Source organism: Mesoplodon densirostris, chromosome 16, assembly GCF_025265405.1.
Source record: "Mesoplodon densirostris isolate mMesDen1 chromosome 16, mMesDen1 primary haplotype, whole genome shotgun sequence".
Lineage (NCBI taxonomy): Eukaryota > Metazoa > Chordata > Mammalia > Artiodactyla > Ziphiidae > Mesoplodon > Mesoplodon densirostris.
The window spans coordinates 63647259-63663327 of NC_082676.1; the positions used below are offsets into that span (position 1 = coordinate 63647259).

A 16069-nucleotide genomic window follows, 5' to 3' on the forward strand; every position below is an offset into this window, starting at 1 on the left:
TGTTAAAAATGCTTATGTGGGCTTCCCTGGTGGCGCAGTGGTTGGGAGTCCGCCTGCCGATGCATGGGACACGGGTTCGTGCCCCGGTCCGGGAGGATCCCACATGCCGCGGAGCGGCTGGGCCCGTGAGCCATGGCCGCTGGGCCTGCGCGTCCGGAGCCTGTGCTCAGCGGCAGGAGAGGCCACAACAGTGAGAGGCCCGCGTACCGAAAAAAAAAAAAAAAAAAAAGCTTATGGAATGCTTACGGGATGCCAGGCACTTGCGACAGTAGGGACAGAGAGTGAACAACCCCAGCCATCCTTGCCCTCCTGGGTCTCACAGTTCAGCGGGAACGGATTCAAGTGAACTCCAAAGGTCGGAGGGCCTTTCTTATTTGTTTTTCTACTCCCGTTTGTTTTCATGGACAAGCATGTTGCTCCCAGTGAGAACTCTGACTTGGGATTCCCATGTTTGGATAGTGAATAATAGTATCTTCTTTCTGAGGTTGATGTGAAGATTAAATGAGGTACATTCTCAATACACATTAGTAGTCACTACCAGGTTTCAAGCCTGACCCAACACTTTTCAATTCCAGGACCCAGCTGGGGTCCCCTTAGCTGCAAATAAACCCCTAAATTTGGCACCTGCAAATCCAACACGAATGAGGAACTCTATATATATTAGCTTGGTGGAGTTGACCCAACCAGAAACCCCTGATTCCCAGCCAGACTAGTCCTTCCTCTGTATGAGATGCTTTACTTTCATTATATTCACAACAACCCTGAGGGTGGGTCCTATTATTATTCCCATTTTGCAGAGAAAGAAACTGAGGCAGAGATTAAGTAATTTGGCTAAGGTCTTAGAAGCTAGTAGGAGGCATAGAACAGATTGCAGTCTCAGTCAATCTGATTCCAAAGCTTGTGTTATAACCCAGTACCTCCCTGGGACATCAGATAAGTGGCAGGATAGGGGTACGGGACATTTCAGAGGGCCAGTCTCTGAGAGGGTTTTTCACGGTATGCTTTTCTGGGAGGCAGCACCTGCTATAGTAGTTAGGCCAGGCGTGGCTTCCTCCTTCTTAGTGAAAGGTGGGTGAAGAGGGATGTCCTCTTCATAAATGCTTCATAAATATTGCTGTTATAGACTGAATGTTTGTGTCCTCCCCCAAATTCATATGTTGAAGCTCTACACACACACACACACCCAAGTGTGATAATATTTGCACATGGGGCCTTTGGGAGGTAATTAGGTTTAAATAAGGTCATGAGGGTGGGGTCCCCATGATGGGTTCAGTGCCCTTACAAGAAAAGGAAGAAAGATTGGATCTCTTTCTCACTCTCTCTCTCCCTCCCCCTCTCCCTCCCATGTGAGGACACAGCAAGAAGGTGGCTGTCTGCAAGCAAGGAAGAGAATCCTCACCAGGAACTGAATCTGTAAGCACTTTGATCTTGGACTTCCAGCCTTTAGAACTGTGAGGAATAACATGTTGTTTAAGCTACCCAGTTTGTGGTATTTTGTTATAGGAGCCTGAGCTAGGGTAATTGCTAATATATTTGGGGGCTGAATCTGGTCCCCTAATCTTTCATCAATAAACATTTTTTTTTTTTTTGGTCACTCTGTGCAGCTTGTGGGATCTTAGTTCCCCAACCAGGGATTGAACCTGGGCCCCAGCAGTGAAAGCGCCGAGTCCTAACCACTGGACTGCCAGGGAATTCCCAGTAAGCATTTATTGAACATCTCCTAGGTTCCCATTCATTCAACAGATGCTTATTAAATTGTTATCATGTGGTCATTCAACAACATTTATTGAGGGCCTACTGTGTGCTGGGCTAGCAAACCCAGCCAGGTCTCCAAGGAGATCTCTCAGTCTAGTGGGGACTCCTTACATCAGTACCCAGAGGGGACATGGCTTACTCATTCACACACACATACCTGCCCACTGCAAGGAGGGTTTCCTGCACAACATGATGCTTAGTAAGTAGCTTTTCAATTAACACACGATGCAAGGTCCAGCAGAAACTCAGCTGTATAAGTACGGTTCGGTTCCTGTCTTTCCAGAGCCTTTAATCTATTCTAGGGGCAGGAAGTGAATAATACAAGACAACACAGAGAAGTGAGCCTAAAGACCTATGTTACAGATGTAGGAGAGATGATAGGAACCGGGACAGATGAATGACAGCAAATCCCAAACTCTAGCCCTTGACCTTAGCCAAGCATCGCATCTCTCTTAGTTTCACTATCTGTGAAATGGTGATCCTCATGCCTGTTATGGAGCTATGTGAGACTCTACTGAGAGGGCACACAAAGGGCTCCCACCAATGCCGGGAGGGGAGAAAAAGACTGCAGCAAATGGTAGCTATTATTGTTAGTAATGAAGCCTGCAACCCACTGTGAGTGGGGGCCCAGGCATAAGGATGGAGCAATGGCAGGAGTGAGATCAGGGTGACATTAACCTTGAGCAGGCAGCCTGGGGAGATCTCTCCCTGTTGGTGCTGGCTTGCTGTGGCTGAGGGCTGGGGCTGACTATGGGTGGAGTGTTTATTCTGGGAATCAGCCCTGACTGTTCCTCACTCCCTGCTCCAGTGAGAAAGAAGGGCTTTGAGTCAGAACTGAGGGCCCTGCTGGGCCCAGCATGTATGACCCAGCCCACCTGCCAGCAGGGCCCCTGGCTGAGAATGCCCAGGGGCCAGCAGGGTCATTTGGGTTTGAGACACACTCTCCCGTGGGGACTCACCTGATACCTAGAGGGCCTGAAGTGCTCAGCTTTTGGAGTTCTGGAGGCTGAACTCTGGATGCCAGCCTGGAGTGAGTCTCCTGGGTTGAGGGGGTGAGGGAGGGGGAGATATTGGAGGTGGGGGTGTCTGTGCTGTCTTCTCAGCCCCTAGCAGAGCCCCTGGCTCCTTCATCAGGGCCAGCTTCATGGACGTTCACCTGTGCAGTCGCACGAGCCTGACATTTAGCAGGGCCCATGCTTCGCTGAATGTTCTGCCGTTACTATCTTGAGATTCTTAATCATTTTTGAACACACTGTTCAAAACTGAACCAGTGCATTTTCATTTTGCACTGGGTCCGGCAAATTGTGCAGCCTGTCCTGCCCTCATGCTTTGGTTTCCCCCAGTCTGTAGCTTTTCCCTTGAATGAGGCGTTCAGACCCACCCCTCAGCCACGCCCAGCCAGCCAGGAGTGCCTTAAGTAAGCCCATTTCCTGCAAGGGGTGGGGGGCAAGCACCTGCCCCTCCAACCTATTGGTACCTACCTTTCCGGAAAAAGCCCAAGGCCGGCTGTGTGGTGGTGGGTAAGTCACTCAACTTTCTGACCTTCTGGTTCTGACAATACTGTACTTAGCTGAGTTGGACTGTTGGGAGGGTTAAAATAGGTAGTTCACATAACATGCACAGTGCCTGGCACAGAGTAAGCGCTCAATAAATTAGAACTATTATTATGTTTTAAAAATGAAGATTATTACAGGCGCTAACTTGGAGGGAAGGGTTAGCCCCATCCCTACGGACCTGCCCCAGGAAGGAGGAGCCGCCCCTCCCCTGACCCCGCCCCGCTGTCTTCCGAGGGAGGAGACCCCCCCCCATCCCAGGCAGGGACGAGGGGGCGGAGGAGCGGGAGCGACACATTTTTGAGTCGTGACCAAGTGGAAACTCCCTCCCCAAGGCGGAAGCCGGGGGCGCCCCACTGGGGCCGGAGCCTCCGCAGAGGCGGGATCCGCAGCTTGGGGGGGGCGGGGGGGGCAGGGGGACCCGGTCCCCGCCCCTCACAGCCTCATGAATATGAATGAGCCGGCGGGGGAGAGCAGAAGTGCGAGGCGGTCCCGACCCGGCTGGCTCCGCCCCCGCCTCGGGCCCGCGACCGGGGGCGTGGCCAGGCCGCAGACGCCCTGCCCCTCACACCCCGCGAGGGGCCTCCTTCCGGCCGGCGCGCCCCGGACGTGACCTCGCGGGCACGCGCCGGAGCCGCCCTGGGGGAGGTACCCGCACTCCTCTCGCAGGTAGGGCCGCCCTTTGTCCCCGGCGCCGCCCCCCGGAGTCCCGGTTCCCGCCACCAACCCCGGCCCGCTGCCCCAGCGCGCGCTGCTCCTCTTGCTCCGGCCCGGCCTGGCGGCCCCCAGGGCGAAATTTGGCCCCTGAACCAGGCTCCCAGGTGCTCCCGCAGCCGGGTAGACGAGATAGCAACCCTTCGTTCACTCCAGCGCGGGCACCCGGGGTGGAGAGGGCTGCAAAAGCCCTTCCCTCACAGGGCTTGTGCTCCAGGGCGAGAAGCCGGCGGGTTAATCAGTAGAATGTCCACTCTGTCGGATGAGTGTCAGGGTGAGGACAAAAGCGGGGGACGGACATCCACCAGGCGGCTAGGAGAGTCCTTGAGTAGGTGACTTTTGAGCGAAGTCCCGGAGGAAGCGAGGGAACAACCAGTGCCTGGGGGTGTTGGGGGCAGCCCGGCATTGAGGCCGGTGTGGCTGGAGTGGAGAGAGGGGCAGAAAGAAAGGACGGAATCATGCAGTAATGGCTTAGTGTTGAGCAGGTGCCCGGCAAAGTGTTAGGTGCTGTATGCATATTATTTCCTTTAAGCCTCAGGACAGCCCAGACGTGGGCGCTACCATTGTGTGAGAGGAAATCAGGCTCAGGCAGGCTAAATAACTTGCCCAAGGTCACACAGCATTGGAGCCCAAGGAGACTGGCGTCATTGCTGAAACACCCAGGAGGCCCAGGGTAGGGTGACCTTGACCAAGTCAGGTCCTCTGTGCCGCGCCTCAGTTTCCTCCCAGAGTGCTAGAGGGAGAGGGTGTGACTGACCTGAAGTGAAAGATGGGTGGGCAGGGTCCTTTTGCTGACCATCTGCCCAAAAGCCAGCTGGCTGTAATTCATACCCAGTAAATGGGGACCTGAAACCGAGCCTGAAATCAGTGCACAGAACAAGGGCATAGCAGGAGCCTTCGAGGATGTCTGTTCTCTTGGGAGAGGCTTTTGTTGTCTGGGAAGCACTTGTCCCTCTTTCGGCTCTGGTGCAGGTACAAGTGGCTTTGGGGAGAGAGGGCAGAAGGCCCAGAGCCTGGAAGAGGCTGCTTCTGGGGGTGGTTGGGGGGAGTCCGGTGCGGCTGAGTGCTCCAGAGCAGTAAAAAAGGTGGAGTCAGCCAGGCAGGCTGTGTGCCGGCCAGCAAGTGCAGAACAAGCAGAATCCCCCAAACATCCCTATAAGTCTGGAGAGGTTCACACGCACACGCACACGCACACACAAAAAACACATGAAACCCGCCCGTGTCTTCACCTGCAGCACATTCTCTGACCGCTACGCAGACCAGAGGGTAAGAGCCTCAGGGCTACCGATCTGGCTCTGCTGGCCATGCTGACCGGTTCTCTGCTTTGGGAAGGGGGGAAAATGTTTTCGAGCTCCTGTGAAGATCTGCTTGTGCCTCTGATCCCGAGAAGGGCTGTGGGTTTCTAATGGGGCAAAGGATGGCGAGTCTTCTGCAATTTGTCCCTTCTGCAGCCTGGCACAGCCTCCAGCCTTGGCCTTTGGGCTGTGGTGTGAAATGTGGCCCTGGGAGGGTTAGGGGTGCGACCCAGCCCCCTGTGTTGGAGTCTCCGGTCAGTCAGAGGTCCTGGTGGTACAGGACCACAGCAGAACTTACCGTCAGGCCTGTTTGGTAGATGCTCAGAAAGGTTAAGTGGTTTGCCTGAGCATGCACAGCTGTAAAAGAGCAGAGATGGGATCCTAGTCCAAACCATTTGACTGCAGAGCCCAAGCCCTGCCCCTCTGGGAGCTGATTCACCCCTGTAGAGGGGATACATTTCATGTTTGGCCTGGAGACCCCCCCCCACACACACACACACACATACTCTGTGGGGTTGTAGGGGTGGCAGACGGGATGATGACTGAAGGGGATGGAGACACTTTCTGCTTTTCTTCTCAGCCACGCCATCCCCAGACCTTGTCACCAGGCCTTTGTGTCTGGGTCAAATAGGTCAGTCCTTTCTCACGGTGGGACTGGTGCAGGTGGGGCCAGAGGCACCTTGGGGGGCGCCGGCAGAGGGCTTCCTCCTCATGAAGTTTGGTGGTCAGGTGAATGACTCTCACTCTACCTGGGCGCCTAGGACCTCCTGTACACCCTGGCCTTTAACTAAGGGGGCAGCTGGAGTTCTGGTCACTGACCAGGTGGGCCAAGAGTGTGGGAGTGTCTGGGTGGAGGTCTAGAGGTCTGAGGCGGCACATGTGAGTCCTGAGACTCATGTGGATAAATGTGGATAGAATGCCGGAAAGAGGTGAGGGCTGGTCCCCTCAGGTGAGTCTCTGTGCATTGTCGCCTACTGAGCTGGTGATATTCTGAGCCTTACAGCGCCAGTGGATTCTCAAACTGAGAGACTTACTGAACCGGTAAGTCCAGGGTGGGGCCTGGGGATCTGCATTTTTAACAAGCTCCAGATGCATGTGGGCCTCTGACTAAACCTGGAAAACCACTGTCCTGGACTTCCCAGCCAGGCAGCTGTGAGAAACCCCTTCTAGCAAATCTGGAGCCTGGTGTGTGTAAATGCTTTCCACGACTGAATTTAAATGCATTCCACTGTCCGTTGGGGTGCTGTCATCATCTGAGCTTCTCCCATGTTGAAAATAAATGATGGGGGGCTTCCCTGGTGGCGCAGTGGTTGAGAGTCCGCCTGCCGAGGCAGGGGACACGGGTTCGTGCCCCGGTCCGGGAAGATCCCACATGCCGCGGAGTGGCTGGGCCCGTGAGCCATGGCCGCTGAGCCTGCGCGTCCGGAGCCTGTGCTCCGCAATGGGAGAGGCCACAGCAGTGAGAGGCCCGCGTACCGCAAAAAAATAAAATAAAATAAGAAAATAAATGATGGACTCTCAAGCGATGGCCCTGCCTCCATCCCTCCCCAGCCAAGTTTCCCCAGAGAGCAGGCCACCCCATAATCTGCTCAGTGCTGAACTGTCCCGAGCTGTCCCCTCGACAGCACTTCCTGTGGAGACCTCCTCCCAGCCGCCTCTCCGCAACAGCCTGTGCTCCTGCTCACCTGAAGCTCTCTGGGGTCTGCACTGCCTCTCTTGCCTGTGGTCCCCTAAAACCAGGTATTCCCTAGGGTTCCATCCTTGGGCCTTCTCGGCTTGTTGCTTTTCTCAGTTGCAGAGGCAAAAGTGAGGGGAACCCCATCTCTATTCAGGAGAGTGCCCCAAACTTACATCCAGCCTTCGGGGTGCACCAGGCCTACATTTTTAGGGGATAGCTTGATATCTCCCCTCAGTTAGCCCCCTGGAGCTCTTTGACTTCGACGTAGGCTCTTTGACTTGAGGGGAGTCTGGCCACACCTGTCACCCTAGAGTGGTCCAGCCGCTGTGGGTTCTGCCAGGCTCCTATGCCGCACACGCTGGTAGAGGAAAGAGTGTCCCTCTCAGTAGCCGGGCTTCCCTTCTGGACACTTCTGACTTCTTTTTGCTTTCCCTGATAAAACTCGTAGTACCGCCTCATCATCCTGACTCCCCTCATTGGTGTCTGTCCTAGTGCCCCAGGCTTGCAGCCTCGAGGTCTCTGCACCTTTTCTTCTCCCCCCGCCCCCCGCAAGGCATGGTCAACTTCTGCTTTGGCAGCATCTCTGGCGTCCCTCCATCCGTCCACCCGCTGTTAGGGGCCTCTGAGCTCCCCAGCGGCCTGCCCACTTTCTGAGAACCAGACTCTGAGCCCAGGGTCGTCAGTTGAACAGGCATGTCCGCCTCCAGACCAGCCCATCTGTCACCTGCTTGGAGGCTGCCCGGCTTCCCTCCATCTGTGTCAGGGGCCATGTGGCGTTGGGTCAGTGTCCCCCCCTGGAGTCAGGGGTCTTGGTTCAGATCCTGTTTTTTTGTTTTTTGGACACACTGCCTGGCTTTTGGGATCTTAGTTCCCCAGCCAGGGACGGAACCCAGGCCCCTGCAGTTGAAGCGTGGAGCCCCAACCACTGGTCCGCCAGGGGATTCCCCAGATCCTGGTTTTGCCATTCCCAGCATTCTAACTGGACAGATTCCTTGAGCCCCCAGAGTTCCTGTTTCCTGTCTATAATGTCAAAGCTGGTAATAATAGTCCTATCTCACAAGGTTCTTGTGAGGATTGACCTTACATGACCTCGTCTCTAGAAGTCCTTGGCATGGAATACTGCTTGATCTTTATCACCACGTTTAATCCTCAAAACCATGCTGTCAGGTAGGAAGTCACTGTCAGGCCCATTTTGTAGATGAGGCGGGGGAGGCTCAGAGAAGCCAAGTGATTGGCCCAAGGACACACAGCTACAAAGTAGCAGAAGTGGGATTCAAGTGCAAACCAGTTCACCCAAGAGCCTGAGCTTCTAACCGCTAATCCCCTCTTTGGGTTCTCTTTCTTCATCTTCTGTTTATTCATTCACTCATTCGGCAAATTTTTTTTTTTAAGTTCTTTTTTTTTTTTTGGCTGCGTTGGGTCTTCATTGCTGTGCGCGGGCTTTTCTCTAGTTGCGGCGAGCGGGGGCTACTCTTCGTTGTGGTGCACGGGCTTCTCATTGCGGTGGCTTCTCTTGTCGTGGAGCACAGGCTCTAGGCATGCGGGCTTCAGTAGTTGTGGCTCGCGGGCTCTAGAACGCAGACTCAGTAGTTGTGGTGCGTGGGCTTAGTTGCTCCTCGGCATGTGGGATCTTCCCAGACCAAGGCTCGAACCCGTGTCCCCTGCATTGGCAGGCAGATTCTTAACAACTGTGCCACCAGGGAAGCCCTTGGCAATTATTTATGCTGAATGAGTGAATGAATGTGTGCCTACTATCTAGGGCAGTGAAGGAACAGAAGAAGCCCTGCCCTGTCTGTGAAGGTGCAGATAGGCTGAGATGCATGGGAGCTCCTGTAGGAAATTGGCCAAGGCCCCTCTTCCTCACTCTGCCCTGGGGTCACAGACCAGGACACCCCATCCCCCATCTCGCCTCCCCACTGCTCCTTGTACCTAAAGTCCTGCAGGCATTGGACTGGATTTGCGTTTGACCCTTGTGAAGGAGGAGGTGGATCATAGCAGGACCTGCTGTAGGGCTTGTAAGCCTTAGAATCTCCAGGGGGTGGGGGCAGTGCAGGCATGAAAGGAATGAGGGTGCAGTTGGGTACCCCGTGAGATACCACTTCAACCCAGCAGATGGCAGTGACAAAAAAGGAGGGGCAATAACAAGTGTTGAGGAGAAGAGGGAGGAATTGGAACCCTCTCCCACTGCCGGTGGGCATGTCAGGTGGTGCAGGCGCTGGCAGTTCTTCAGCATAGTCACCATTTGACCTGGCGATTCCACTCCCAGGTGTGCACCCCAGAGAAATGAAAACACATGTCCATGCAAAAACTCGTACGCGGATGTTCACAGCAGCATTATTCACAACAGCCAAAAGGTGGAAACAACCCAAAGGTCCATCAACGGATGAATGGATAAACAAATTGTGGTCTGTCCACACAATGGAATATTACTCAGGCATGAAAAGGAATGAAGTACTGACACAGGCTACCACGTGGATGAACTTCGCAAATGTGATGCTCAGTGAAAGAAGTCAGACACAAAAGGCCACATATTGTATGGTTCCATTTCTAGGAAATGTTCAGAATAGGCCACTCCCTAGACAGAAAGTAGATGTGTGGTTGCCAGGGGCTGGGGGCAGAGGGGTGTGGATGTAACTGGTAAGCAGTGCAGGGTTTCTTTGAGGGTAGTAAAAATATTCTAAAATTGATTGTGGTGAGGGTTGCACTACATTGAAATACTGAAAACCATTGAATTGTATACGTTAAAATGGTAAATTGTATACTATGTGAATTATATCTCAATAAAGCTTTTATTAAAAATAATATTAGCCAGACACCCCTGCATTAATGCTGACAGAAGGCGCGAGCACAAGGACTCAAAAACTTGCTGAGTGATCGGGGGACATTATTTGGGGTTGCTATGCTGTGGTTCTCGTGACAAGATCACCGAGAAGTGACCCTGTAGATAAGGCTTCCGTTCATCCTTTAGGCCTCAGCTTCCATGTGACTCCTGAGAGAGGCCCCCACAACCCTCCCTTTGTCCCTTGTCATCTGTCTCAGTCCCTTCTTTCTTTCCTTTAGAGCTGTGCCTGCACTTGGAATTATTTTCTCTCTGTGGACCTGATTCTGTCTGACTCTCTTGCTGGGCTGAGGTCCGTGAGGTCAGGGACTTGTCTCTATCTTGCTTGCTGCATAGTAGGTGCTCAGTAAATTCCTGCTGTGTGAATGAGCCGCATATACTGATAACAGCTGGGGGCGCCCAGGCTGGGGTCCGTGCTCGTGCTCGCTGCAGGGGACAGAGCCAGCAGGGCGGATCAGGGTGTCTCCCGGCCCCAGCGGCATTCTTTTTCCAGAATGTCTCTGGAAAGGAAGCCCAAAGCTTGGTCTGGCTGGGAAGAGGCGATTGGGGAGGGGAGCGGAGCGGGAGCTGGGGCCGGGCGGGCCTGGGGAGGAAGTCTGCAGCCCCAGGCTGCCCAGGGCGCGGTGTCTGTGTTTGCACCTTTGGAATGTGGCTGATTCACTCTGGGGGGAGCCAGGCAGCCACCACTGCCGCCTCGGATCCGACATCTGGAGGCTAAATTCCAGGAGGAGAGACCGAGTCTTGGAAGCAGATGTCAACTTTGAAGGTCAAACTGAGCGATGAGCCAGGGAGGAGGAGGATGAGAGGGTCCCACACTCCCCGCCCCCCCACCCCAGGATTCTTGGAGAGAGGTGAGGCCCCATCCCCAGCCTTGTCCCAGCTCCTAAGCTACCAGAGCCCCGAAGGGGACAGCGTGGGGCAGGGAAACAGTGTGAGCTCTGCAGTCAGACCTTCCTTCAGGGAGCTCATATAACTGCAAAGGCCGAGGGCCTAGCTGGTCCAGTGCTCAGCAATGGCCCTGGGACACTGGCTTGCATCTCCTGGCCCAGTGTCCTCTGTGTGGGTTTACTCTCGGGCCTTCGCTCCCCAAGGCCTGCGAACTCCTAGCCTGCCTCTCCCTGGGGCTCCAGCGAGACCCTAGGCTTGCCTCTTGTTGGCCCAGTTGGGGCCCAGCTCATCCTGGACACTGATGGGACGGGTCTGGGTCAGGAGCTCGCTGCAGTGCAGGGCTGATGCCCCAGGAGCCACACGGAGAAAGTGGGAGTGGGAGGGGTCCCCCAAAAGAGCCAGTGCCAGGGGGTGGGCAGAAACAGCACTCTGCTGAGCTCCCACAGAACTGCCTCCTGGGGCTTGTGCCAGGCACTGTGCTTGGCTTTATGGCTCTTACCTACTGGGGTGTCCCACTGGCTAAATTCCTTAAGCTCTCAGAAGCTCATTTTCTTCATCTATGAAATCTCATAGGATTCTTTTTGGGATTGACTGAGACAATGCTTGCAAATCCCTTGGCACCTGCCTGGCCTGGAGAAGGTGCTATGCTAACTAGCCTAGGTCCCTTTCTCTTCCCTGTATCTAGGTGCTGTGTGATATGCCCTGTGGGCTGAAAGGATGATGGGTGCGTGTGTGTGTGTGTGTGTGTGTGTGTATGCGTGCGTGTGTGCACGCCCCTTTCTCTCCTCCAAGGAGCTTCTCCCAGGAGAGAGTTAGGGACTACTTGGGACAGAGGATGGAGGCAGGAGGGACGGGAAAGGGGTAGAGGGAGCAGCGGGTGGGCCTCACCTGTGAGCCTGCAGGCTCAGGCCTGCCTCTGGGAGTCGCCTCCATGTGCCCTCAGCTCCACCTGGGGCTGGAGGAGGGGCCCAGCCTCTACTCCTGGGAGCGGCTGCCTCTTTCCCTCCCGTGCCACAGCATAAGCCTGGTCGTTTGACATGGGGGTGTGTGGGGGGGTGGTTAGGTGGTGAAGGGCCTGACCCAGGCTTGCCCATCTCCTATATTCTCTCTCTTGGAACCCTGGAACCTGGGGGGTGGCTCAGAAGAGGAAACTCGGTGCCCAGAGTGGTCCGAACCTCCTGGACACCTCCCGGAAACCTAGAGCTTCTGGGAGGGTGGAGGGCCAGCCTCCTGTAAGCTTTTTGCAACCATTTGTGAACTGAAGTAAAGCCCCTCTCAGAATCTGCTCTGGGCACAGGGAGTGCTCCAAGGAGTGTCCCCCGTCTTCCCCCAGGGCTCAACACCCTCCACTCCTGCCAGCCCTGCCTGCCAGCATCCCTCTGGGATGCCACACATCTGTGGGTGCCTGCTCATCCCCACCAAACCACCCACATCCTCTGACTCGTAGCCCAAATGCCACCTCCTTGGATTCCTGACAAGACTCCCGCACTCACGGTTATTCTCCTCTGGACGTGGTGGGGTCGGTACCTCTGTGCGGAGCTTATCTCCACATCAGCCAGCGTGGCGAGTGGGGGCTCCTGCATCGGTCACTCGTTCACGTCCTGCACGCCCTGATCGTGACTCTACGACAGTTGTCCCAGGCTGCTGGGACCAGGCTGCCCGGCTCTCTTCTGGGTGTCAAACATTTTTTGATGTATTCACCTGGTCTCTTCCATTAAATGACAGACTCTCTGAAGTTGAAGGACATAGTAACAGTAACGAGAGCTACGTTTTCTGTGCTCTTACTACGTGCTTTTTAAAAATTGAGGTAGAATTCACATCCCGTAAAATTCACCCCTTTAAACTAATACAATTCAGTGGGTTTTAGTATATCCACAGAGTTGTGCATCCATCTCCACCATCTAATTCCAGAACATTTTCATCATCCCCCAAAAGGAACCCCAGGAGATTCATCAATTGTAAGAAATGTACCATTGGGCTTCCCTGGTGGCGCGGTGGTTGAGAGTCTGCCTGCCAGTGCAGGGGACACGGGTTCGAGCCCTGGTCTGGGAGGGTCCCGCGTGCCGCGGAGCAACTGGGCCCGTGAGTGCCATTACTGAGCCTGCGCGTCTGGAGCCTGTGCTCCGCGGCGGGAGAGGCCGCGATAGTGAGAGGCCCGCGCGCGCACTGCGATGGGGAGTGGCCCCCGCTTGCCGCGACTGGAGAGGGCCCTCGCGCAGGGGCGAAGACCCAACACAGCCATAAATGAGTGAATTAATTAATTAAAAAAAATTAAAAAAAAAAAAAAAAAAAGAAATGTACCATTTACATGGGGGATTTGATAGTGGGGGCAGGGGGTGTATGGAAAATCTCTGAACCTTTGCTCAGTATTGCTTAAAAACTTAAAACTACTGAACTTAGGGAATTCCCTGGCGGTCCAGTGGTTAAGACTCCGTGCTTCCACTGCAGGCGGCGCAGGATCGATCCCTGGTCAAGGAACTAAGAGGTGCGGCCAAAAAACAACAAAAAAAAAACCTACTGAACTTAAAACTGCCTTAAAAAATAAAATCGATTTTGGGAATTCCCTGGCGGTCCAGTGGTTGAGACTCCGCGCTTTCACTGCCAAGGGCCTGGGTTCAATCCCTGGTCGGGGAACTAAGCTCTCAAAAGCCGTGCAGTGCGGCCAAAAAAAAAAAAAAAATTGATTTAGAAACAAAACAAAAAAGAACCCTGAACCCATTAGTAATCACTCCCCATTCCTCCCCTCCCCACCACAGCCACTGGCAATCACCCGTCTGCTTTCTGACACTACAGATTTGCCTGTTCCGGACATTTCATATATTGGGTTGGCTAAAAAGTTCATTTGATTTTAAGTAGAAATAAAAGACATTTTTCATTTCCACTAAGAACTTTATTGAACAGCGAATTCATTAACCAAACGAACTTTTTGGCCACCCCAATAAATAGAGTCCCACAATATGTGGTCCTTTGTGTCTGGCTTCTTTCACTGAGCATCATGTTTTCAAGGTTCATCCATGTTGTAGCCTGTGTCAGTGCTTCATTCCTTTTTATGGGTGAATAATATTCCACTGTATGGATGGATCAGCATTTGTTTATCCATCCATCCATCAGAGGACATTTGGGTTGTTTCTACTTTTCGTGAATAATGCTGCTATGAACATGCATGTACAAGTTTTTGTGAAGGTGAAGTTTTTCAATCTAAGTGCTTTTTGACAAATGACCCATTTAATCCTCACAGCAGCCCTCCGTGTTGGTGCTGGCATGATCCCCCTTCTGCAGGTGAGGAAAGCAAGGCTCAGAGAAGTGAGTCAGGGTCACACAAGGTCACAGCTGGAAGCTGTGGAGCTGGGACCTTCCTGCCTCCTGGCCAACAGGCCCCAGTGGGGCCTACTACGGTGCTTCTGTACATTTTTAGCAGACCCTTGCCCACCGCTCTTAGTTGCGGCACGCAGGATCTTCAATCTTCCTTGCGGCATGTGGGAACTTTAGTTGCATCATGAGGGCTCTTAGTTGCGGCATGTGGGATCCAGTTCCCCAACCAGGGATCGAACCTGGAGCGTGGAGCCCCAGCCACTGGACCACCAGGGAAGTCCCTCCCACAGTAAATGTTGCTAACTCTTCAAACAAGGGCCATGCAAACCTCAAGCCCCAGAAGTGCTCTGTGTTCTGTCAAGGTGAGTGGTCACCTGCTCAGTGGTGATCCTGTGGCTCCAGGGGGTGCATCTCAGGGGTTACAGGAGGTCTCTACCACCATAGAATCATCATCCACAGATCCAGGCAGGACCAGGCCTTTCCCCTGCTCCCTCTGGATGCCGTTCTCACCACCTCACGGGGTACCAAGCCCCAAACATTACTGCCCCTTTTGTTCATCTGCAGCCTCTTTCCTGAGGTTCCTAGGCTGCCTTTCATCTCTTGCCTTCTTGGATTTGGTGCACAGCCCCGGGTCACCTGCCAGTGGACTTTGTTCCTTTTGCCTTCCTGGGAGCATGGCATGGTGGGTAATTGCTGTCAGACAAGCCCAGGTTCACTCTGGCTGTGTGGCTTTGGGCAAATTTCTGAACTTCTCTGAGCTTCTGTTTGCTCATCTGTATTGGGGGGGGGCGGGTCACACACACACACCCGCCAAAACTCTTGATACAGCGGGTGTGGGTCTGACTAAAGGCAGGGAGATGAGGGTCTCCCGCGGTGCCCAGCACCTCGCACACACTTGGGAAGTTGAGGTTGGTCCTCACGGCAGAGGCAGGCTGGCAGCGGGCCCAGGGAGAGAGCAGGGAGATTTGTGTGTCTCCCTGCCTTTGGAGCAGTGGGAGGCTCCCATGACTCAGTTCTGCCCGAGGAGGGGGAAGTCAAGGCCAGACCTCTGAGGACGGGGGCCCGAGGGACCTCCCATCCTCCTCCCCACTCTGCCCTCTGCCTGTCTCCCCACCCAGTGCTTCCGGCAGTGCTGGGCAGGGCCCCACACATACATTCTCTGCTGGTCGCCTGGGCACGCCCTCCATCCCTTCCCCAGATCTGCAGCCCCGACTTGCTGCTCCATGGCCCAAGGGCTCAGACACTGGTCGTGACCGTGACCATGGACCATCTTGAGTGGGTGCCACAGCCCATGGCCTGAGGCAGTGATGTGGAGGGGACGTGGGCCGAGGATGGGAGGGCCTCTTCTGGCCGCTGGAGCCGAGCTGCAGGCTCCTGCCAGGGAAACCCTTTCTCCTTGCTGCTGCCGCGGTGGCTCAGCCTTTCCCAGCCCTGCCTCTCTCCTCCTGCTTCTCACGTTTCAGCTTCTGAGTTACTGGCATCACAGCCTGCTGCCACTGCTGCTGTGGTCACTACACCAGACAGATGTTAACCCCCAGTGTGCTGGTGGGAGCAGCACAGCCACAAATGGGTGCAAGGTCTGGAGGTGTCGAGGGAGGAGAAAGCCGTCCTGAAACTGTCCTTTGCAGCAGTCAGGTTGCCCTGTGGAGAGCTTCTCTCACCTCCTTCCTCCCTGTCCACCCAAACTTGAATCCAAAGCCTTCCCTGACTCCTAGGAGTTGTTCCTTCCCTTGGCTGGCTGGGCACTGACAGTCAACCACAGAACATGGGTTCCATATCACCGTGAACTTGACCTTGTCATTTCAGCAGACAGGGTTTTCTCCCTCCACATCCCTCAGCTCCCCTCTTGCACCTGGCCATACCTGGGCAGGGCCAGGCCACCGGGACCAGGGGAGCTCTCAGCCTGGAGGCTATTCTAGGGGCAGCAGCACAGGCTGTTGAAGGAGCCAGGTGCTGACACAGACTGGTCAGGTGACCTTGACAAGTCCCCAGGGTATAACAGGACTTAGGGGCCTGTAGTGAGGATAAAACGGGG

At 54.5% G+C, this 16069-nt stretch overlaps 1 protein-coding gene across 1 annotated transcript in view; it reads left to right on the forward strand.

Moving 5' to 3' along the window:
• The first annotated feature begins 3888 nt into the window (after positions 1 to 3888).
• The window catches only part of TFAP4 (transcription factor AP-4), a 34037-nt gene continuing 21856 nt past the window's right edge, over positions 3889 to 16069 (forward strand). Inside the window, exon 1 of the mRNA XM_060120619.1 lies at positions 3889 to 3977. The gene's annotated coding sequence lies outside the window, so the exon portion shown is untranslated. The remainder of the gene's footprint in view (positions 3978 to 16069) is intronic.